Here is a 25,724-nt window from a genome sequence, read left to right as displayed (position 1 = left end):
ACCAGCCATGTGAATGAACTGTCCAGGATTCCCAGCTTGGTCAATTCTACAATGACCTGAGCTGCAGATGAGATCCAGTGCAGCCTCATGAGAGACCATAAGAGGCAACTGCCAAAAATCTTTGCTACATTTATGAATCTTGAAACTATGGGCAAAATAAAATATTTTTATTTGTGTTGCTATTTTTGGGGGGTGATGGGGTGGGAATAATGCATTAAAAAGCAATAGCAACCAGGAAAATTACATTTAGTGTGAAACAGCAATCATATGTTTCCATGTTTATTGTGGCACTATTCACAAAAGCTGCCATATGGAATTAGGTGCATAATGACAGAAAAATTCATAAAGAAAATGTGATATAAATACAGCCATAAAAAGAATGAAGTTCTACTTTTTGCATCAAATGGATGAAATTGTAGGACATCATGTTAAGTTCATTATCCAAACACAGAAAGACAAGTATCACATGTTCTCCGTCATGGACAGAAGAAAAGAGAGTTAATTTATGGAATTTGGCAATGACATTGTGATTATCTAAAAAAACCTTGAAAAATATTGGAAGGTTAAATGAACATATCATCTTATCCACCTAATGTTAATAGTCACTCAGAAACATTTTATATATCCAGGGATAAATATGGCAGAAGGAGGCGAGAATATAGAAAAATAATAGCATTGAGGAATCTTGATCAGGGTTACCTGGGAATTTTATCTTATCCTTGAAGCTTATTCAGAATTCTCAAATTATAAAAAAAATAAAAATAAATGATAGAGGAAAAAGGAAAACAAAACCACAAATAACCAAATGTGAAAACTAATTGTTATGATTTAGATACTGGGTGTCCCCAAAAGCTCATGCATGAGACAATGTAAGAAAGTTTAAAAGTGAGATGTATGTTATGAGAGCCTTAACCCAATCAGCACATTAATCCTCTCATAGTTTTAACTGGGAGGTAATTGTAGGCAGGTAGGGTGTGGCTTGATGAGGTAGGTGCCTGGGTGTGTATCTTTGGGTTTATAAGTTGTCCTTGTTGAGCAGAGTTCTCCCTATTTCTGCTTTTCGGTGGCCATCTGTTGACTTGCTTTCTCCTGCTACACTCTTCCATCATGATATCCTGCCTTATCTTGAGGCCAAAGGAATACAGTAGGCTATCTAAGGACTGAGACCTCTGAAACTGTGAACATCAATATAAACTTTACCTCCTAAAATTGTTCCTGTCAGACCTTTATGTCACAGCAGCTAAAAGCTATCTAAAACATAAGCAGAATTAATTATTAGGACATTTCATTATAAGAAACATAAGTAGCATCAAAAACATTAAAAAAACTAAGAGTATAACTCATAAAAATTATCTATAATCACTGAGAGAAATTAGAGATATACATTGTAAGTCAACTAGCTTCATTTTGATGTTTAGATCAAATTCAAACTCAATTTAATATCACCATGATTTTATTGTATTAGATGTATCAACAAAGTGAAATCAAACCCCTATCTCTCACCATGCACAAAGCTCAACTCAACATGGATCAAGGACTTAGGAATACAACCAGAGACCCTGCTTCTAATAGAAGAAAGAGTAGTCCCTGATCTCCATCATGTGGGATTAGGTCTCAACGTCCTTAATAAGACTCCTTTGCTTCAAGAATTAAAATCAAGAATTAATAAATGGAATGGATTCAAACTAAAAAGTTTCTTCTCAGCAAAATAAAACCAAAAAAAAAATCTGGGAGGCGAATAGAGAGCCTACTTCTTGGGAGCAAGTTTTTACTCCTCACACATCAGATAGAGTACTAATCTCTAGGGTGTATGAAGAACTCAAAAATCTAAACACCAAGAAAAAGACACAAAACAAACAAACAAAAAAAAAACAAATAACCCATTCAACAAATGACCAATGACCTGAACACATACTTCTCAGAGTATGATATACAATCAATCAACAAATATATAAAAAGATGTTCATTATCACTAGCAATTAGAGAAATGCAAATCAAAACCACTCTAAGACTTCATCTCACTCCAGTCGGAATGGCAGGTATTTTGAAGACAAACAACAATAAGTGGTGGCAAAGATGTGGGGAAAAATGTACACTCATACACTGCTGGTGGGGCTGCAAACTCGTGCAGTAAATATGGAAAGCAGTATGGAGACTTCTTGGAAAATTGAGAATGGAACCACCATTTGAAACTGGAGATTCACCTCTGTACCACAGACCAGCTGATGGCAAACTACATTGGCTTTGGCCATATTTCAATGGGAGGCACAAAGTGTTCTCCAGCCTCCAGAGGTCTTCACATCCACTTGACCCAGCTATCCCTCACCTTGTTCTTTACCCAAAGGACTTAAAAACAGCATACTCAGGGACACAGCCATGGCAATGTGTATAGCAGCACAATTCACAAAAGCTAAACTGTGGAGCCAACCTAGATGCCCTTCAATAGATGAATGAATAAAAAAAATGTGGCATATATACACAATGGAATATTTCTCATCAATAAAAGAGAATAAAATCATGGCATTTGCAGGTAAATGGATGGAGTTAGAAAAGATAATGCTAAGTGAAATTAGCCAAATCAAAAAAAAAGCCAAATGTTTTCTTTGACATAAGGAGGTTGATTCATAGTGGAATAGGGGGAGGGAGCAAGGGAGGAACAGACAAACTCTAGATTGGGCAGAGGAGTTGGAGGGGAAGGGAAAGGACATGGGATTAGAAATGATGGTGGAATGTGATGATCATGATTATCCAAAGTGCATGTATGAAGACACAAATTGGTGTGAATATACTTTGTATACAACCAGAGATATGAAAACTTGTGCTCTGTATGTGTAAGAAGAATTGCAATTCATTCTGCTGTCACATATAAGTAAAAAGTAAATAAATTATTTATAAAATAAAATAAATAAAATAAATACAAATAAAAGATAAATGTATGAAGTTGTTTATAATATGTACGTGAAATGCATAAGACCAAGTATGATCAATGCACTGGGCAGGAAAAACAACACAATTAGAGCAGTTACTTTAAAGAAATCTTTAAAAAAAGTTAATCAGACATACTATAAGGTTATGATAACTAAGGGAATATGCATGGCTACAGTCCTAGAAAATGACAGAACAAAATCAACTAGAGTATATAGCAGGAATCAGAAATATCTATACCCTGTATATTTCAAAGGTGACACAGCAGTGGGGAAAAGCCTTTTCAGTAATAATTCTGAGTCAATTGGATATCCAAACAATAATATGAAACATTTCTAGCATCACACACACTATATACAATACTGACCCCAGAAAGATTGTGAAATTATATGTAAAATAAAAGTAACTAAAGATGTATAAGACACTATTGGAGAACATTTTTATAATCTACGGTAGTAAAGTTATATTTAAAAGGACAATAGAGACAAGTGCACTAGTGCACACCTATAATTTCAGTGGTTTGGGAGGTTGAGACAGGAGGATTGCAAGTTCGAAGCCAGCCTCAGCAATGGTGAGGCACTAAACAACTCAGTAAGACCCTGTCTCTAAATAAAATTCAAAACAGGGCTGGGGATGTGGTCACGTGATCCAGTGCTTCTGAGGTCAATCCACAGTACCAAAAAAAAAAGGACTTTAGGACATTCTGTGTATGGATGGGAAATATGTATACACTGTGCTTCATCAAGAAGAAGAATTTGATCCCTAAATGAAGACTATATTAAGAGAGGAAAAATAAAAAGAAAGTATTAAAATGTATATAAATATACTCATATTTGCACCAAACAATATTGGCATGGTAATATGTAGGATCATTATTTCAGATACTCAAATCTCCATATCATTTGAATGAATCAATCCATGATCCTGTGGTTATTTAGGAGAAAACTCTACAGCAATAAAAATAAATGAGGCCGAGCTAAAAATAAAAGCATAGGTGAATTCTAAACCTTATGTTGAGTCAAAGTAGACACAACAAGGAACATGGTACATGATTTTATATAAAGCTCAAAACCTGAAAAAAAATTCTTTGGCAGCAAAAGTTAGAGTGGTCTTCTTTGGAGGGCAGAAGGGCACAATGACTGGAGGGATGTGCAGGTGATGTCTGGGAGCTGCTGATGCTCTCTGATAGTCCAAAGTGAGGAACATGACAGAGCTGTCATTCATTGTTATATAGTGTTATCTATTAATTTCAATAAATTATAATGCCTATTTAAAACCAATCCTCTTAATATTTCTTGAAAGGGCTGAAAGATGAATGATAATAAGAATCCCAATTCACCACAAAATGTCTCATTTTTGAAGTCACCTCTCCATGCTGTCTGATCTTAGAGCCATGTCACTCAAGTACCAGTCAGCCCTGACCTCTCTTACCTGAGCAGACCACAGAGGCTGTGTTTCCATGGGCACAGGCAGGAACACCCAGGGCAGTCACAGGGCAATTCCACAAGAAGGACTCAGACCCTGAGCAGTGGAATCGGTCTCTCCAGATCTCATTTCCTCCTTCCACAAAGTACGCTCCCTTTGGGGTGGAGATGGCCACTCCACAGCCCAGCTGACGGCAAACTACATTGGCATTGGCCATATTCCAGTGGGAGGCAGAGTGCTCTCCAGCCTCCAGAGGTCTTCATCTCCACTTGACCCTCAAACTGAGAGCTGCCATTTTTCATGAGCCGAACATCTGTATATCCTGGTAGAAGACAGGGTTTAGCAATATCACATATTTTTATTATCCCCACAGAGCGTGGTTGGAGGTTAAAGTCCTTTTGTGAGTCTCACCTGAGCAGACAACTTGCACAGCTCCTTTGTGGGGGCAGCTGCCTCCAGGACAGGGCACTCTGAGGCAGAACCAGAGCTCAGGCTCCTGCCCCTCACACTGGAACTCTTCAGCCCAGATCTGTTCACTGTCCTCTCTGAAGGGCAGGTTCCCCAGGACAGATGCAGCCTTGCCACAGCCCAGCTCTGCACAGATGACCTGGGCTGTGGCTAATGTGAAATTTCCATCAGATACTGGGATCCAGTCTCCTCCAGAATTTACTTCCACTCTCCCAGAGCAAGGTCCGTATCCTCCAACCAGACGCACAAATCCTATGGGAGAAAAAACAAACAACAACAAATACCAGCAAATAGAAGGAGGAAGCTACAATTCATAGGTAGTGGTATGAAATCTTTTCATTTTCCAGGGTTGTAGTGTGGGGTGTGGATTCAACTTGTGGTGCTAGAATATGAATTCTATGATCAAGTGTCTGAAGATAAATTTTGGAGAATGAATTTGTAATGTGCTTTCTAAATTGCTGTTTCATGTTATGAATGTATGCACTCTCCCATGTACATACCTGTACATACATGAATATGTGTGTTTCCAAGAAATGTGTGTATATAGAGATATATAGATATAGATCATGTAAAAATGGATTTTTCTTTTATAGGAACATATTATTCTTTATATTATAAATGTATCTGTGTTTTTTGACTTTCTTTGATACTGTAATCTCCTTTTTCTTTGTATAGAATCTGTATCTATTCTCTGAGGATTAGGATTAATTTTTTACTATTTTATGCCCTGAAACTTCCAATTCACAGATTTACAGATAATAATTCTAACTAAGATAACATTTGTTAATGAATGAAAAATTCCAATATGTGTCCAAAACCAACAATTGATATTTATTTTCAATTTAGAGATGAGAAAAAATAACACTACATAGGTGAGATAGAAACCTGGTTATTGTGACAAAAATAATCAGGATTTTTTACATCATCCTTCCCATTAAAGAAGACTGAATTGCCATTTAAACTATGAACAGATGTTATCCAGAGATTTGAGCATTTTTTGTTTGTGTTTTTTATGGAATTATTTTTTTTCTAATAAATAGAGTTTGAAGAATCCATTATGCATCTATTGAAGCTGATCAGGAAGTGATTTTGAGTATGTGTTCAGACCTTTGGGGAGGCATCTACTTACAGATGTGAAATTATAATATAATAGTAATATTTGTAGTGAAGAAATTCTGCAAGGAATCTTTCTCCAGAGAATAGTATGTTAATTAATTTCATTAATTTTCCCCCTAAGTAAACAATCAAACATCAAAAACATTAATCTACCTTTTTAAAATTGTTATGTAAAATTGGAATACTCCCTTTTCTCTCTGAAACTGATGCAATAACACGAAGTGTGGATTCCTGAAGTGTTACTGCAATGGTAATTTTAATTTATTTTGTTATTATAGAGGAGTAATATAGTGTACCTTACTTATAGAGTCAAAATGCAGATACACAGATTTCAAACTGAAATCACTAATCTTTAGAAGGTTATGTTTTAAAGAATATGAGACTGGCAGGCACATCATAAAATCAGCCACAAATACAGTCATCCAATGACAGGAAAACTAAAGATAAGCCTCTAGAATAGAAACCTGGCTGGCTGTAGTCTCTGCCTGTGGAGGCAGCCAGGTCCTCTTCTCTGTGAATTCTGGTTTCCACTCAGTCACTTTCAAATTGAAGTTCAAAATAAGTACCACCAGGGAGGACCATCAGGTTTGCATGACTGATTGTAGTTTCAGCTCAGATAAAAACACAAACATGCCTGCAGTGGCACTAGTCATCTTTCTTTTTCTTTCTTTTTTTTTTTAATTAAGTGTATTTTGCCCATTTCTAGTATCCAAGTGTTAGAATGTCTCAGTTGAGGTAGAATTACATTACATTCAAGTTCTATCTAAGACAATCCACTGGGGTATCTGAGCACAGTGTTTGTCCTCTGACTGAAATGTTAGGATGGTATCTTTGTTTTAGGCACTGAATTCTATTAAATTATCAAATCTTTGCAAGAAATTTTTGTATAAATTCCATTAATAAGAATTGGAAGCATTTCAGATAAAGAGATAGATCTCTCATGTAGATTTCACCTTTACTCTTCTACTCTACACAGACCAGAGGGACCTAATCCAGCCTGAGAGAATGAAGAATAAAATTAATATAGTACATGTACTCAGACCATCAACTGAACATCTATCATTGTGCTGAACAGAGATCCTGAGGTGTTCAGAAAGCAGTATTATTGAAAGTCAGCAATACATTTATTTATCTTTAAAAATGCATTAAAGAAGCAGTATGGAGATTCCTTGGAAATCTGGGAATGGAACCATCACTTGACCCAGCTATCCCTCTCCTTGGATTATACTCAAAGGACTTAAAAGCAGCATACTACTAAGACACAGCCACATCAATATTTATAGCAGCACAATTCACAATAGCTAAACTGTGGAGCCAACCTAGATATCTTTCAACAAATGAATGGATAAAAAAAATGTGGCATATATATACAATGGAATTTTATTCAGAAATAAAAGAGACTAAAATCATGGCATTTGCCAGTAAATGGATGGAGTTAGAGAAGATAATGCTAAGTGAAGTTAGCCAATCCCCCCCCAAAAAATATGCTGAATGTTTTCTCTGATATATGGAGGCTGACTCATAGTGGAATATGGAAGAATAGATGAATTCTAGATAGGGAAGAGGGAGGGAAAGGGAGGGGGCAGAGCATTAGCAAGGATGGTGGAATGTAATGGACTCATTATCCAAAGTACGTATATGAAGACACAAAATGGGTTTCAACATATTTTATATACAGAGATATGAACAATTGTGGTATATATGTGTAATAAGAATTGTAATGCATTCCACTGTCATATATTTTAAAAAATAAAATCAATTAAATAAAAGAAAGCAATGAAGAAATAAAAATAAAAATACATTAAAGATTTATTATGTTTTGGATATTGTATTATAAAGTAACATATACCCAAAATCCCTTGGAACAATTTTTTGAAAAAGATGTGAAATTAGAAATTAGAGCCAGCTACCATCAACACAAAATGTAGTTATTCTTGGGATATCATTTCCTCTGATGCACTTAATGAAATATAAAAACAACAGTCAAAGTGTGGTTCAGAAGCAGGTATACATCATTCTATAAACCATAATGATGGTGTGTATTATTATACTCCACAGTTCTTCAGTAAATAGGAAATTCTTATATCATAGTAGTCTAGAAATCCTCATTAGTTTTATTTGCAGAAATACATATCAGTTTTTGTAATATGTCAATGTTATAAAGGGATATGGAGACAAAAATAATTTTTTTCCTCATCTGTATTACCAAGCAGTTGAGGTAAATAGTACCACAATAAGTCAGTACATGTTGCAAGGACATTTATTCAGAAGACTGGTGTGAAGGTATTTTTCACTCTTTCTTTCACTTGTCTTGCTCATACAGAATATATTCTCATATAAAACAAAGTTTCCATATTCAACCTACCAGTTAGTCTGCACAATCTATAATCTTGAAATCTTAGAAGTATGAATGTTGAGATCTGGGCCTCTAGTGTGTGGACACATAATTGCCAATTATTTGTTCAGAGTAGCCCTTCTTCTTGATTCATAGGGAATGAAACATATGAGGATGTGAACAGTATTTAAGAGGTCTAACTTAAAATTTATTCAGAATGTCTGTTTTTACAGTCTTTTGAGATAACTGCTGTGCAGCTTTTCATCTATAAACAGCATTTATTTATATTGGAAACTTCTAATTTGATCTTTGAGGCATAATATGAAGCACACCTAATGTCTGAGGACTTTTTGAGAAATAAAACATTAAATACAATATTCAATGTTAATTCTCTTACTGAAGATTCACATTACAAACAATTCAGACTTAGGTGTCTGTCTCAACTGGGAGGCTGTCATCTTCAGGTTATATTTCCCTTTTTCTGTCAGTTGTGCACGTACAACTCAAGCTCCCAACAATGAGCATACACTGAATTTTTAAAAAGTGATATATATTGGATTGCAATAAAATGATCTGACCAAGAACTGTGGATAAATCTACCAAACATAAAATTAAAGAATAATAAAACAAAATTATATGAGGCAAACCAACTCAAATAGATTGGCAGAGCTGACATGGACATCTAAAGGGAAAGTATGAGGAATGGTGACCTGCTCCTTTTAGGAACCCTCATCCCCCATGGTTCTTCAAAATCACTGCTTTTTTTTTGTCTTTGCTCCTCAAAAATATCTTTTTCAGACAGTTGAGAAATGTGAGTCCTGTTGTATCTCAAATAAGGTAAATTCAGGGCAAAGGCTGTAACTGACTCTGTCCATGTTATTGGCTCACCACTATAATCAGGGAGAGTGGAATAGTGTGAATGAGCACATCAAGTGAACCCAGTGATGAACTGACTACACAGAGGAAGAAATCTCAGAAGTATGATGCTCAGCAGAACATTAAGATGAGCAAATCTGTGGAATTTGTGTAAATACATCTACAGTAATTTTATGAAGATGTTTATTAAATGTATTATCCTTTTAATGGATAATTCTGTTTTCTTTAGCAAATGCACTTATTTTCTAAAACATGGGTCAATATCCAAGTTGGTAATTCTATTTTCTATAGAACTTAAAATTTCACAGAGAATAATAAGTCAGTCCATGTTACAAGGACATATGCAGAAAACTGTTGTGAAGGTAGAAATTATGTATGAAATATGATAAAAATTATTAATAATTATATTTTTATGAAATAATAGACTTAGAGTGAATTGAAATTGAATACAGATACAGATTCAAACACACATACACTTACATGTGTATATGTATGTGGAGTTTAGTACTTATAAAATCATTCATATACCTACATTTAATTGTAATAATAATATTTTAAATTATTAGACTATATAAATATTTATAATGTTAGAAAATTTAGGGATAGATATTAAATAAAATAAAATTAGTCTCTATTTGATATTGTCCTGTATAGTCAAATATGTAGATGTCAAAAAGAGTCACAAATGGAGAAAAAAAATGATACCTGGTCTTAAAACATATCAGAGTGGATTATAAAGACGCATTCTAGAGCTTTCCATTAACATAAAATTTTCAGTAAGTCCTTTAACATGACTTTTCCATATTGACTAAAGTCCTTCAATTATGTGGTATAATACAAATCTTTTCATTGGTCTAGAATTGGGTAAGGAATTAATATTATTGTTGATGATTATTTTGCTTTTAAACAGAATTTCACTACCTCATAGTTGTGGAGGATGGAAGTAGTATTGAGAGTGTCAGTTGTGTTGGCTCCTTCTCTGGAGACTATCAGAGGGGATCCTTCCTCACTCCACCCTCACTTCTCCTGGTCAATGATAATCCTTGGTGTGCCTTGGCTTATATAAGCATCACTTTGGTTGCTGCCTCTCTGCTTACCTATCCCTCTTCTCTGTGTCTGTCTATGTTTCTCCCTTCTTCTGAGGACACAAGTCAGGTTAGATTAAGCATTTGAGTGAGAGACTTTAGAAAATAATTGAAGAATTCAATGAATATCAGAAGGATGAAAATTCTCCACTTCCTTTCTCCTATAATAACTGGCTCTTCTAAATCCAGGATGCTTCAGTGAAGGTTTTTGAATCTCCTCCTCTGAGAACAGAGCCATGTCCCAGTCTGATCAACTGTCACAGGAGTAGTAAGATTGGTAGAAGGAGGCAAATTTGCTTTAGTCCCTAGAGATTAACAAGTGATTGATGACAACCACATGAAAAGAAAAAGAAAAATGTAGGAGTTCTTTATTTTTCCTCTTGGTTGCATGTTGTTTCAATCATGACCACCAATTGAAATTACATGAGGCATGGTAAGGACCTTTCAATATCTGAACAAGTCATAATATTTAAATAATTCTATGGAGATTGTCATATAGGGAAATAGATTTTGGGTTCACCAGAGCCCCCCATATGTTTATTTGAAATAATATAAACATTTTTTCTGTGTTTTGCTAAACCTTTCTCCACAGGAGGGCCACAACAGAGCCTGAATTACTTGAGGTCCTCACCCAAATTATGCCTGACTCATCTAAGGACAGGGGATGAATTTTAGTGTGAAGACTTGGCTGACACTGTAGGCTACTCTCCATAACCTTGCTTTTTTTAAAAGGAAATCTGTCTTCCTAATCTCATCTAAAATATATCAGAACTTATTTGTATGTAGGAGAAATAGCAGACAAAGAGCAATTTTACCAAGAATCACTGAATAGATACTTTATACAATTAATCAAATTCCATAAAAACTCTTAAAGGCCAACACAACAAAAATTAAAAGTAACTTTAAAATCTTAAGATTTGACATATACATCTTGCACACTAGAAAACAAATTCTACTTTTTGTGCCATAAATCAGAAGAGATAGTGACACACTTGTGCTTCAGGCGAAAAGAAGGATGCACCAAGGCCCAAAGTAACCAATCAAAAAAAAGGTGCTTCTCTGTGCCCTAAGACACTTGAAAGATTGGCAGTAAAGAGAACTGAAGGTGCAGAGTATGTGTTTAGCACATACCAGCAAATGGACTCTTTTGGTGGCTTCTCTTATAGGGACACAGATGGGCAGCTCCCAGGCAAGGTCTGGGTGTAGGTGTTTCGTGTATAAATGAATGAGATACTATGATATTTATCCTAAATCCTCTCTTAGACTCAATCTCCCTTTCTAAACCTCTCTATCTGAATTCTCCAGTACCCTAAATACCTCAACATAATATTCTTTTTCATAGCTAAGTTAAAGCTCTCCAGTGATAAAACCTGTTGACAGTGTTAAATGTGTTAAAAATTACTAAAACTGATGTACTATTGATATACTATTGAAGACATGACAGAGAAGACAGAACTTGGAAAGAATAAGAGACTTGTTAGAGATTAGAGATATGATGGTATCCAGACCCACTGTGACCTGAATTATGCCTCTCAGTGATAGCTCCTCTCACTTCAGCTCCCTCCTTTCTTGGTCTCCCCTGCTACTCCCTCAGTGAGCCCTGCTATATCCTGTGCCTTTATGCCTCATCTCTACTCTTATTTCACAGAGGTGGCCTCCACTTTACAAAGGGGGTTCATTTACAAAAATATTCAGTCAAGTCCCAGGAGAGTTTGTAGGCACCTGATCTTCAGAAAACTACTCTTTTCTACCTGCAGAAGCTCTGGGCAAGTCCCTAATTCTTTGTATTGCATCATTTAGGATATAAGACTCTTTCAGCTTCTCGAAATGACCTTTCTCACTTTCCATCACTATTAGAATTTTTGGGCTCAAATTTATCCAGGTAGACAAAAGTGGCAGGGAGGCCAGGTTGATTTCCAACATCCTCATCAAGATCACACCTTTGTTTATTCCACTAAGATCAAGATTGTCTTCTCCACCCTTCCTGTGGCTGGGACTCATCTGCATATAACAAAATCTCCAGGGCTTTGATGATAAGCCTTGTTTCTGTATCTACCTGTCTCATTGTCCATCACTCCACAATCCTATTATTCTCTTTAGGGCACAGAACTGTGTCACCTAAGTAGATGGGAATGTCTTCATCAGATGTGGATTTGGCCAGGTAGAAGTACACACAGATCCCTGTGTCTTCCTTAAAGACCAAACTTGCCCTGTATTCTTGGGCTTCTCAGTCATCTCTGAAAGCCAGAGGAGGGAGCATGACCTTCCTTCAAGGCAGAATAGAGGTCAAGGAGAGTGATCATTGGAAGCCCAGAAATGAGCAAAAATGCCTGTGATCAGGAAGGGATAAAATGGGGAAAAGGGGTCTTCAAAGGAGCCACAATGTAAAGTTTCCACCCAGGTCTGAAGAGAGTATTGAGAGTCTGCTTCCATGTTTTCTAATTCAAAGTACTAATGTCTTTCCAGAATTTGACATGTTCCAGAAATGTTTTTAGATGTTGGGTATGAATATTTCAAAAAAATAATGCAGACAAAAAGAAAAAAAAATTAAGCCATTTGAAATTTCTGAGAGACCTGATTGGAAGAAAAGAAAATTTGTATCTGCAGAAGTCCACTGATTCATATGACTCATTCTCCCTAGAGTAAATTAAAAATTGCAGTCAGATCTATGCTTGTCTGATCCTTTGCTTCAAGGATACATTGTGTTATGGCATCTATCACATATAAACTGTATAATCTTCCTCCATATCTTGTCACCTGCAGCATTTTTCTCCTTTTTTCATTTATATTAAACTTATTTCAAGCAATACCTCAAACAGAAATAGTATACCTATTAATGAAGTAAATAGATCTTTTGATGTGTGTGTGTGTGTGTGTGTATGTGTGTAGTCTTATTTCCTCAAACACTGTTCATTTACTCTTGTGAAAATCTCCAGTATGTTCTATTTTTGCTTTTGAAATAAAGTTCAATCTTGTTATCACCCACCTGTACAATGGTGTACCAGAATTTCTTTTTCCTAAGTAAAACCTGTGGCCTTCCATTTCTAACCCCTACACTTTCCAGCTTATGGTAGTTACAATTCTAGTCTAAACTTCTAAACTTTCATGAGGTGAACTCTTTCAGATTTGACATATAGTGAGACCTTTGTTCTTCTTCCCCTTCTTCTATTTCATTTAGCCTAATGATCTTCAGGTCGATGCATGCTGCAGCGAATGGAAGGATTTCATTTCTTTTGTTTTTTTATTTTTTGTTCTTTTTTTTTGTCTAGAGTATTCTATTATGTAAATGTTCTTCATTGTGTCCATTTATTAGTTGATGGACACTTAGATTGTTTCCATTTCTTAGCTACTGTCAGTAGTGTTGCCATAAACTTGGGAGTATAGAGGTCTCTTCAACATCCTGACTTCATTTCCTAGGGATATATGCTCAGCAGAGGATTGCTATACTTTATGATTACTTGGCGGGGGGAGCTGTCTGATAATGTCATTATACTTATTTATTTGTAAAGAACATTTGCTGTGTTTTGTATTTTTTATTGGCATATTTTTCCTTCAGTTCTATGAGACTTTAATGGCACTCACTTCTTGTCTACATGTTTCTTGTTAGGAAATTCATTGTCAGGTGAATTAGGACACTTGTATGTGTTGTTTATTTCATTTCTCTTGATTCCGTTGGACTCTTTACCTTTCATCTTTGAAATCTGTATTATAATATGTAATGACAAGAGCTCAAGGGTCCAGGTCAAATTCGGGCACCCAACTAAATTTTTACCCCCAAGGAGAGACTTAACTCTCTCCATTGTGTGCTTCCTGGGGCTTTGAGAAGGAACAAGGAGGGTGATCCTGTGGTCAGAAATGCTGCAAAGATATGTCACACATTGAGGCCTCAGCCTGCCAAAGCAACACAGAACGGAGAGGGACCAACATCCTCAATGCTATGAGCTGCCTACTGCTGAGGTAGACTCATGGCCCAAGACTCCTGCAACCAGCCATAGACTCTTCTTGAGTCTGTCCCACCAGCAGTCTTGCTCTCTCTATGAGGTCAGTCTACATTTAAGGCCTCTAATTCCTACTGAGTGCAGAGTATCACAATGCTGAGCCTGGAATTGTGCTTTAAGACAAAATCCTGTTTCTGCTCTTGTGTCCTGTTACTTAGCAAGTGGAGTCTTGATTTTCTTTCTGTGGAAACATCTTGAAACAGTTGGGGTGGAGACAGTCTCTTTGCTGCCCAACTAAACACAGTTCCTGATCTCCATCTGAGGTTACTATCATGGAAACAAGGATTGTTGGACTCTACTGGGCACCTGCCTAGTTCTGAGTTTCAATTCTAAGGCCTGGACTTAATTACCTTTCCATTCCCCAAGAAGAATGTGTCTTTCTTCATGCTGGGCTTCTTAGATTTAGGGAATGCACAACTCTTATTTTCTTCTCTCCTTCAATGTGTCTTTTCTTTATATTATCATAAAAACAGAAACTCACCTGCTTTCTTTTCTTTTCATGCACCTCATTTATTTTCTCCTATCAAGTTTTTGGGTTTCTGAAAAATGTTTACGTGGGATATTTGTGGGAGATCACTGAATAACCACCTTGATCTGAGTCCTAAACTACATAATCTCATACCATAATAAATATGTATTAATATTTTACTATTTCCAACATTGATATGACAGCACAGTGTTAAATTCACCTCAGAATATGAGTTTATACAAAAATTTTTGGAAAACAAAACGTAGAGAGAATATACTGTTATAGATATGAAAGGAGAAATTGTGACTCACAGCATTTCACTAATGGTTCTCTGGCCCTTCCTATCAATAAACTAAGATTTTGATATTTGAATCTGGAAAGAAGTATTTTAACTTTCCTTTAATCCATAAATTTCCTTGTGATGTGTTTGATCCCTCTACCCACATACCTATTAATCTACTGTAAAAATATCTCTGACTTTACATATGTAAGCACTCAATTCAACTGAGAGAAGTAGGGCCTCTTTCTTGTCTGTCCTTTGAAAAGTACTGCAAACAGAGTGTGTGTACCAACTTACATGTAATCCTGAAAATAATAAATTAGAGAAACAAAATTATGAAGATTGATTTTAAGTTGAAATATTCTACAAAAAAATCTTGTCAAGTAAAAAAGTTGAGAATGGAAGGACAATGTTATAGATTTAGATGACAGGAATAAATGAAGAGCATCATTCACTGCTATCCCTGAATCTATGGATTCAGGGAAGGATCTCTTAGGCCTCTCCTCTTAGTCCTCTCTGGACAATTCTTTCTTTAGTCCCCCAGGAATCAGACACTACTTCTTGGAACCTTCCATTCTCTTAGATAATGGAGAATGCACTGACCATACCTGAGCAGATGACTCCTGCATCTTTAGAGTGCTCACAGTTGTTCTTTCCCCAGCCCAGGGCAGTGCAATTCCACAAGTAGGCCTCCTCTCCTGTGCACGCCAGCTCTGTCAGCCAGATGGGCCCCGATCCCTTTCCAAATTGTGCATAAAGCAAAGCATTGAAGGCCACTCCACAGCCCAGCTGTCTGCACACCACATGGGCATCTTTCAGGTCCCAACTGTCACCACAGACAGTGCCCCAGGAATGCTGGTGAAGGATCTCCACTCTGCCTGCACAGCGACTGCCCCCATCCACCAGGCGGAGCTGTGGAGTCTCTGAGGAGAAAGAATCATGTCAATGGCTGTATTTACAAAGAGAATAAGAAGGTTCTTTTTGGGGGGCAGTGTTGTACTGGGGATTGAACTCAGGGGCACTCAACCACTGAGCCATATCCGCATACCTATTTATATTTTATTTAGAGACAGGGTCTCATTGAGTTGCTTAGGGCCTCATTTTGCTGAGGCTGGCTTTGAACTCAAAATCCTTGTGCCTCAGCCTCCTGAGAAGCTGGGATTACAGATTTGTGCCACTGCTCTGGCTGATAAGAGTTCTTTTTTCATGTGGTACTCCCTCCTCTAACCAAGCAGTTGGCAGATCTATTTTCAGAACACAGAGCTTGCTGTGTAAGACATGAAGTCATTCATTACACTAGGGCAGTAGGTAAGACTGAGTTTCTACCATAATTTAGGAGAATTAATTGTGAAAAAATAAGAAATGAAATCAAACACAACATAATCAAGACAGTGATCTTAGGTAGAAGTTATTATGTAGATCTGATCAGAGTAAAACTTGCTGTTGGTAGAGTTCTGCATATGATGTGACAAAACTATTTGAGAAATGCTGAGATTCATAATTTGAGTAGCTGAAAGTGTCTTTTCTGAATGATTTATAAGAATTAATGTAATGGGCCAGTATCTACATTGGCTTCTTATAAAGCACATACATATGGTATTTATGGCCAAAGATTTGAAATGATGAAAGTACAGGAGATGGAGTAGGAAATGGGGATGAGATCATTAGAAGTCTCAGGTGACAGCTATGAATTCAGGGGAAAAATGTAATTATATAGGCATTAAGACTGAAAAATTAGTGGATCATAAGACAAACCATAGTTAATGCAATATATTTCACTAATGATTCTAGGCCTCATAGTTCAAATATGGATATTTAATTTCAAATTTGCGTTTGCTTTAGGTAGTTTGGGCAACCTTCCTCTATAGATGATGTCAGATGTTGACATTGCCCAAATTCCCCTATAAATCATAGAATGCTACTTTCCCCCAAATATATTTAATCTGTGCTTGGACTTCCTACCAGGAGTTCTTGATGAGGAAGCAAATAGCTGAATAGAAGTACACTTTTTGTGGCTCTGTGAATGTCAAGAGTCAGGGAACACAGGGGGAGCTCTATTCTGAGAAGAGAAAGAGGAAAAATACCAGGAACCAATAAAAAAATGACAAGAAGTGTCAATGCGATGGAGAAGCATTAAGGCAGCCCAGATAAAACTACAAAGCAATTAACAACTTCAACTACAGATATCTTACATGTGGAAGAAACACATGGTTCTGATAAGCTTTAGTGAAATTTGGGGAGTTGTTTTGAGAGGGACTCCTTCAGTACAACAAGAGAGCTTTATAGGAGGAGTTCATCTCATTGCTCAGCAAGTTCTCAGAGTGCTATTACTGGGAGCCATTTTGAGAAGGATCCTATTATATGGGCTAAACTGTGTTAGGATTACAAAATATGAATTAATCATAATTTAAAGTCCCTGGGTCACCCCTCCACAGTGACAGGGTGGAGGTAGTGAGCACCTGTAGTCTCAAGAAGACTGAATTCCACAAACATGCTGAGATAGTAGCAGAGAAGGGACTAGAGGCCTCATTGATATTTAGGCCTTTTCTATGTGAAAAGGAGTATTCCAGGTCTGAGAGCTGAGACAACATCTGGTGATTAACCCCATTTCTGTGCCCCATCTCCAGGATGGAGCTCAAGGGTTTGATGCTTACACCAGTTTTCACAGGCATTCCAGGGATTCACTATGGCTAGGGCACTTGGTATGCCCCCATGGGAATGAGGTCTCTGGAGCAGAGTTTTTCTACATGTTGTTTCCACAAACACTGAAGGCAGGGCTTGTGGTGACTTTGACTGTTGCTATGCCCCCACTATTTGAAACAGAACCTCTCCAGCAGGATGATGGCCTGTCCCATCAATATTCCTTAACCTTTACGGTAGGAACTGAGGAGCACAATGCAGGCAGCATATCACACCTATCTCCTTTTGATGGAAATTCACAGGAACTAGAATTGGTTTCCTTTTTAGCCTAGTTTATCCTATATATCTGATAGATTCAAATGTTGAGTGAACAAAAAAGAGATTTCTGCATGCAAGTATTTTGTGTAGGAGAAAATTTTGACACACTTTTTTCTTTTTAAATGTACACATTATTATATTTTCCTTAATACTATGTATTTAATGCATTTTAAAATTCTTTAAATGGATTTTTCTTTCTTCTTTTACATCTTTTTTATATAAAATAGTTTTCTTCTTATTTTTTATTCCCCTTCTTCTTTTTGTATTTTCTTCTTCAATCTTCCTTTTTGAATTAATATTCCTTTTATTAATTTACTTTTTTGTTCATTCTACATTTATTCTTTCCCTTTTCTATTGTTACTGCTTTCATAGTTATTGAGTTTATTTGATTTTTACTGTATTTATATAGCTGATTTATGTTTATGTGGTTGGTACTCCTTTATTCATTTTCTTCTTTCTGAGTCATGATGGTGATTAAGCCAAGAACCTCAAACACGTTGGATGTGCTTTGTCACTGAGCTACACCTCCAGCCACCTGAGTGAAGTAGTACCTTATTGTAACCATGACCTAGTCCTGCTCAAGCCTTGGTGGATGTTATGGTTTGGATGTGAGGTGTTCCCCAAAAGCTCTGCATGAGACAATGCAAGAAATTTTAGAGGATAAATGATTGGGTTATGAGACTCTTAACCCAATTAGTGAATTAATCTCCCAATAGAAGTAACTGAGTGGTAATAATATTCTTGTCTTTCACTGACAGAGGAGATCAGGGAGTTGAGTGTACTTGGAGGGGGAGGATTATAATGGGGCATCATGTTGTCTAATCAGAGTAAGAAGAACATGTGCCATCATGGGGTGGAAAACTGAAAAACTGTTAAGGGAAAACATTTGGAATCTGCATGAGGATGAAATATATGGAAAGGATCATTATGAATATGTGCATAAGGAGAAGAGGCAATAGAGAAGGAAAGTGCAATCAAGATCTCAAGATGTACAGTTAGGGGTGGTCAATAGTGTGGTCATACAGGGAGATGGGGTATGGAGGAATAAGGGAGAAATTCAGGAATGGAGAGGCCAGGATGTTTTTTCAGTTGTGTTCAATGATGCTGGAAGCACCAGGAACAGGAGAAAGAGGAATGTGGTGAGCCTGGTATAGCAGCCTTCATGGATGAAGTGTGTGCAGACTGGATATTGACACCAACAGAACTGGTAGCTGGTACCACCTCATGGGGTAAATTTCAAGTAGCTGAACATAAAGAAAAAGAAAAGAATTGTTTAAGTTTACTGGTGGAGCTTTTTGGGTCTTCTAGCGGCACAATTCACATTAGCTAAACTGTGGAGCTGACCTAGTTGCCCTTCAGTGAATGAATGGATAAAAAAAAAATGTGGCACATATACACAATAAAAGTGATCAAAGTCATGGCATTTGCACGTAAATGGATGGCATTGGAGAAGATAATGCTAAGTTGTTAGCCAATCCCAAAAAATCAAATGCTGAATATTTTCTCTGATACAAGTAGGCTGACTTATAGTGGGGTAGAGAGGGGGAGCATGGGAGGAATAGATGCATTCTAGATAGGCCAGAGTGGTGGGAGGGAAAGAGAGAGGGTAAGGGATTAGCAAGGATTGTAGAATGTGATGGACATCATCATCCAAAATTCATGTATAAAGAAATAAATTGGTGTCAACATACTTTATATACAAACAGAGATATGAAAAATTGTGCTCTATATGTGTAATAAGAAATGTAATGCATTCCACTATCAGTTATTTTTAAAGAAGATTAATTTAAAAATCATTAAAAATTGTTTAAAATGACAATAGAAAGCATAAATATTTTTCTTCTAATATTTGGCCCAGAAATATTCTGTTGAAAGGGAATCATGGAGCCATTAAATGATAAGGACATCATTGTTTTCAGAAGACAGCCAGGTTTTTATTAAAACACAAAACTGAAGTGAACGTTATAGGTTTTAATTAGTTGGAAGATAATAGACTCCAATTTGCAACAGGCACCATGGAATGTTTTCTGAGAGAGGGATGAAGTGGGCATTTTAGTTTTCAGTAGCATATGGCAAAAGCTCATAGGAGAGAGTATCAACTAAGACCACTGGGACTGTGAGGAGATCAATTCAAGAAGAAAATAAAGCAAGACTAGGCTCCTCATTTCACAGCACTTCCACATAATGTAGCAGATGAAATGACCAAAAACACCTTTCAGCAGGATTGCTATTGGAGCAATGCCTTGGAGAGGCCTCTAGTAATTCTTACCCATCCAGGTAATCAGGTATCACTCTCCCCCCACTCTTCCTGCTTTGCTTATGATAAAATTTATCAGTCCCTCAAGGCCACCATGCTCCTACCACCTCAGTAGTTACACTGACAAAATGCTCTATGTTCTTCCTGCATTGGACCTCATTTAGGTCTTCTTATTTAGGTCTCAAGTTAAATATGATTGCTGTCTTCCTCAATGAACATATTTGCACAGCACCTTCCATGCATTAATGACATTCAAATTTATATGTGGTTGTGTAGTCACGCTAGAGTGTAAACTCCATGAGAGCATGCACAATATTTTCTTCTTGTGTCTCTCTTCCTGCCTGGAATTAAGTTGTTACCTACAAATACCTCAATTACTTATCATCAATAAACTAATCTGTAGTGGATTCCAGAGTAAACAGCCCATTGTATTGGATTCCTCAAGTTGTCATTCACTCGATTGAAATTGTGAGGAAGATGAAGTATTTACTCTAAACCTCAATTTACTCATCAGGAATAAATGATCACCATGATACCTATCAAGAGCTGATTGTGTTGGTGGGAACAAATTGATAATAATTGGCAAGCAATGCGTATTACTGAGGTCTAATCATTTGCCCTCTCATTAAGGATACAGATTAATTACTATAATGTGAGACTGCATTAGCTACTTGCTAAGAATGTCCATCAGAGTGTAACTTCATGCTCCCATTTACTCAGTTCAGTCTCTTGGTACTTTTGATATAAATTGCTATCATAGCAGGTTTCCTAGCATCTGCCTTTCAAACAGAATTTAAAGAAGTGGATCAAGTAATCTCTATCCAGTATTCATTCTGTAGATTTATTTCAACTCATCCATTATGTGTGCATATATGAACCTTTCCTGACAACAACCTACAGGCATAGGACAAACACATAGAAATAGACAGTAGGTCACCTGTACATGTGATATGAGCTTCCTCCTTTGGAGAGCAAGATTGATGTTTCCAGGGGTCAGAAGGACACTGCCAGAGAGAAGTATCAGTTTCCCGACAGCGGATTTTATCTACCCAGTGAGGTCTAGAACCTTCCCTGGAAGAAATCAAGAAATCTAGAGTCCCAGTGTCCCCACAGCCAAGCTGTCTGCAGATCACAGACAAAGTCATGGGTTCCATGGGGCTATGGCAGACACTGCCCCAGGTGTTGTTGTAGAAAACCTCCAGCCACCCAGCACATTCTTGATCGTGGCTCACCAGCCTGAGGGCCAAGAACTCTGAAATAGAAAGAAAGGGGAACATCAAGGCTAAGTGAGCACTGAACTCCTACTGCTGTTTTTCCTTTATTCCTAAGTAGTGAGTGCTCATTGCTGACTCTGCTGAGGAAGTGCCCACTAGGTGAAGGAATGGAAGTTTTGACCCTTTAACCTGTTTAGCTAACTTTTACTGCTCTTTCTGTTTTTACACAAATGTAATATTAGCAAATCAATAGACAGAAACATTGACCTGGGGGCTCTGCAGTAAATAAACTCTTTATCTACTCTCTGACTAATCCTCTGACCCTAGAAAAGGATGGCTGACATAGGTGTGGCATAATAGTGGAGCTCCAAATATGCTCACTCCCTGATCCTGGGAGCCTGTGAATATTTTACCCATTGCAAAATGGTTTTGCGACATAATTAAGAAGAGAAGCTTTTTGTGGATTATCCTGTATCATCCTGGATTCACAGGTGAGCAAAATGTATTCATATCCTTAGACCTGTGTCCCCAAAAGCAGATAATTCTTTCTAGCTCTCATCAGAGGGAGATATGTTCATGGAATGATGGTCAGAGAATCGCACTGCTATTGCTTTGAAGAAGGAAGGGGCCATGAAACAAGGTATTCAGGCAATATCTAAAAGCTCCATAAGGAAGGAAATGAGTCTTCCTAAGGCCTTAGCTGTTGCATCCTGCTCACTCCTTATTTATAGCCCAGACAGACCCAGGTCAGTCTTCTAACCTACACATTGTAAAATGATAAATTTGTGTTTTTTTTTTTTTTTTTGAGTCACTCAATCTATGGTGACTTGTTACAGCAGAAATAGAAAACTAATTCAGTGGGTCAAGATGTTGCGCCTGCAGGTCACAGAAGAGTGATGACTGCTTTAAATGGATACTGAAGAGAATGACTATGACAGGGGACAGTGCTGAGAAGGAAGGAGCAGAAGCTCAGCTGCTCCAGAAGGAAATGGAAGGACCTCTTCTTCTCCTCTGCTGAAATAACAGAAATTGTAAGAGGAGCCTCCTCCTCCCCTGCCCTATCAATTTATGCCCAAACCCTCACCCAGGGCTCAGACACCACCTTGCAGACCTTCCCCTGCCCTCCCCCACCTGCACACAGTATGCACCACAGACCTGAGCAGATGACCCCTACGTCCTCTTTGTGACTGCAGTTGTGTTGCCCCCAGCCCTGGGAAGGGCACTGCCACACATAGGCCTCCTCTCCTGTGCAGTTCAGGTTGTCCAACCAGATGGGCCCTGATCCCTCTCCAAAATGAGCAGAGATGGTGGCCTCCAGGGCCACTCCACAGCCCAGCTGTCTGCACACCACGTGGGCATCACTCAGGTCCCAGCTGTCATCAAAGATGGAGCCCCAGGAGCCCTGCTGCAGGATCTCCACTCTCCCTGCACAGCGACTGCCCCCATCCACCAGGCGGAGGTGTCTGCTGTCTGAGGAGAGACAGGGTCATGTCAGTGGGCATTTACACAGGGAATGGGGAGGCTCAGGTGCTGGGGTCCTAGCTCACCTAAGCAGTTGGTAGTGTGGCCCTCTGAGGCTGCAGAATCTTCTGGGTCAGACCAGGAGTCCTTGCACTGGGGCAGCAGCTGGGTCTGGTTTCCTACCAAATGAGTTAGAGAAAAGGAACCTGAATTAAAGTACATAACAATCTAGTGATGGCATCTGAGGTGAAAGCTGTTGCAAAGGAGCATTCATTTTCTATCTTCAGAGCTGATCTTCTAATGGAGATTTCTGCTTTTCGTTATGCCAGATATTTGTTTTAAGCACACACTTAGGAATGAGTTTAGGAAAATGGGACATATTAGTGCATATTAGGCATCAAGACTTTTAGAGTCAAATTTAGAGAAAAGTGAAAACTAGAATCAGGTATTTCTCCCTTTAGCCATTTTTCATTCAAAGTTAGTAGGTGAGATTCTGAAAAATATCAGCATGTTGCCTCATTTCCCTGGGAATACACATGTGTAATTTAGTTTGGACCAAAGAGGTGAAATTCTGTTGAGCTTCTGGAAATCTTGCATCATATTCTGTGAACTGAAAGAAGAGGGTTTTTTGTTTGTTTGTTTGTTTCTGTTTTTTTAGATGGTGCCCATTTCTAAACACTTGAACAACTTTTACTTAAGATTATCTACACTAATTAGACTGCACAGAAGAGGCAAAATACCTTTCTGAAGGTTTCATATGATGTGCATCTTGGTAGAGAAATGATTAACAAAAATCCAATAAATATTTTAGAGTCATATGTTATTTTCAAAAGTCAGTAGATAAAAATAAGAACTAGTGGATGAGTCTAACAATACTGTAGATGCTCTTCAAAATAGAAATAGTAAGTGGAAGAACATGGGAAAATACAGAGTGAAGCATAGAAATACAATAGGATAAGAAATATAATAGGGAATTAAGAGAGATGGTGAAAAAATCTAATATTCTTCATACTCTACAAGTTTTAGATACTTAGGGCCACGATTTTTTAAATAAATTATGACTCTTTTTAGTTATATGTGACATAAGAATCCATTTTTAAACAATCATACAAGCATGGAATATATCTTATTCTAGTTAGAGTTACATTCTTATTGATGTACATGATGGTGGGATTCATTGTGATGTTTTCATGCATATACTTGGGAAAACTATGTCAGATTCTTTCCACTGTTCTTTTCCTATCCCTCTCCCTTCCCTATATAGCCCATTTTCTAATGTTCTGTTCTTCCCTTCACTTTCCCCTCTTCTTATTGTAGGTTAGCTTTCACATATCACAGAAAACATTTGACCTTTGGTTTGATAGTGTTGAAGTAAAAATAGAAAATACATAAAGTAGGATATTTAATACATATATAGTGTTTAAAAATATCCACAAAATCTTTCACACTCTATCCATTCTTCCTTCCCTCCAATCTGGCTGTCAGTGGTGAGTTGTCTATAAGCAATAGAATATGAGGTAGTCTACACGACTTTACTTAGAGAACTAGCTCAGAATGTCAGGCCTTCTCCTCTTGAATTAGTAGGATGTTTGCTTAATGGGAAATCTATTCTGTAGGGACTATCATGTGGGAGAGAGCATTTGTAGGTGTTTCCGTCAGCAACCCCAGGTGAACTTCAGGCTACCAGCCATGTGAATGAGCTTTTCTGGCTTCCCAGCTTCATCAAGTCTTCAATGACCTCAGCTGCAGATGAGATCCAAGGGAACCTCAAGAGAGACCACAAGAGGCAACTGCCAAGAGCCCTTGCCAAATTTATTAATCTACAAATCATGAAAAAAATAAAATATAATTTTTATTTTAATTGTTATTTTGGGGGGAAATTTATTGTACAGTGTAGCCACCAAGAGTACATTTACTATGAAACACGGGAATCTTACATTCCCATATTCGTTGTGGCACTATTATTAATAGCTATGGTATGGAATCACTCTAAGTGCTTACTGAAAGAAAAATTTATGAAGTATAGATGTTATATAGACAGCCATAAAGAAGAATGAAATCCTGTCATTTGCATCAAAACAGATGGAACTGGAAAACATTGTGTTTAGTTAATAAACCACATAGAGAAAGACAAGTACCCAAGTCCTCTATCCTTGGAAGTGGAAGCAAAAAGGAGTCCACTGGAAAATAGAGAGGAGATTGGTACAGGGTAGGTAATATTTATAGCACTAGATATGTCCAATGTGGTCTAAAAATTCTTGTGCATGAACTTAAAAAATACATGTTTTGTGATTAATTTTTCTAACATATATAGTTTAAATTTCTACTTTGGAAAAAAGTCAAAGCCGGTTTTCATTTATGTAACAGACTCAAACATTGATTTACAATTTATCTTATTACTTACTTATTTTTGCTTATTGTCATAGCTCAAAAAGAGAACTTTTCATATAATTAAAATGTCATTACCAAGGCATACCAAGAAAATTTAAAGAGTTTCATAGTAAGAAAGTTAACTAAACGAGAACTGAATGCAGCACATTATCACACATTTTTTTTTACTGTGAATAACTTATTTAGGAAAATTAGTAATATTCTGAACAAGACTAAAACACTATATGATTATATTATGGAATTGACAGCAATGCTGTGATTACATATGAAATTCTTGAAAACATTTTAGGAGTAATGGGACACATTACATTATCCACCTACTCACCTACTCTTAACTAATCATTCAGAAAGATTTGATAAATTTATGCATAAATGGAGCAGAAGGATGGAATATAGTAAAATAGTGGCATTTTAAATATGGTTAGGGTTACTTGGAAATTTTATACTATCTTTGAAACTTTTTCAG

At 37.2% G+C, this 25,724-nt stretch overlaps 1 pseudogene; it reads right to left on the bottom strand.

The window, feature by feature from the left end:
• Nucleotides 1–25,724, bottom strand: part of LOC101955963 (antigen WC1.1-like) — a 120,400-nt pseudogene that overhangs the window by 22,670 nt on the left and 72,006 nt on the right.

The sequence above is a fragment of the Ictidomys tridecemlineatus genome, chromosome 6 (genome assembly GCF_052094955.1).
Source record: "Ictidomys tridecemlineatus isolate mIctTri1 chromosome 6, mIctTri1.hap1, whole genome shotgun sequence".
Lineage (NCBI taxonomy): Eukaryota > Metazoa > Chordata > Mammalia > Rodentia > Sciuridae > Ictidomys > Ictidomys tridecemlineatus.
Note: the sequence above shows the minus strand (reverse complement) of the source record. Positions and strands in the feature narration are given on the sequence as shown.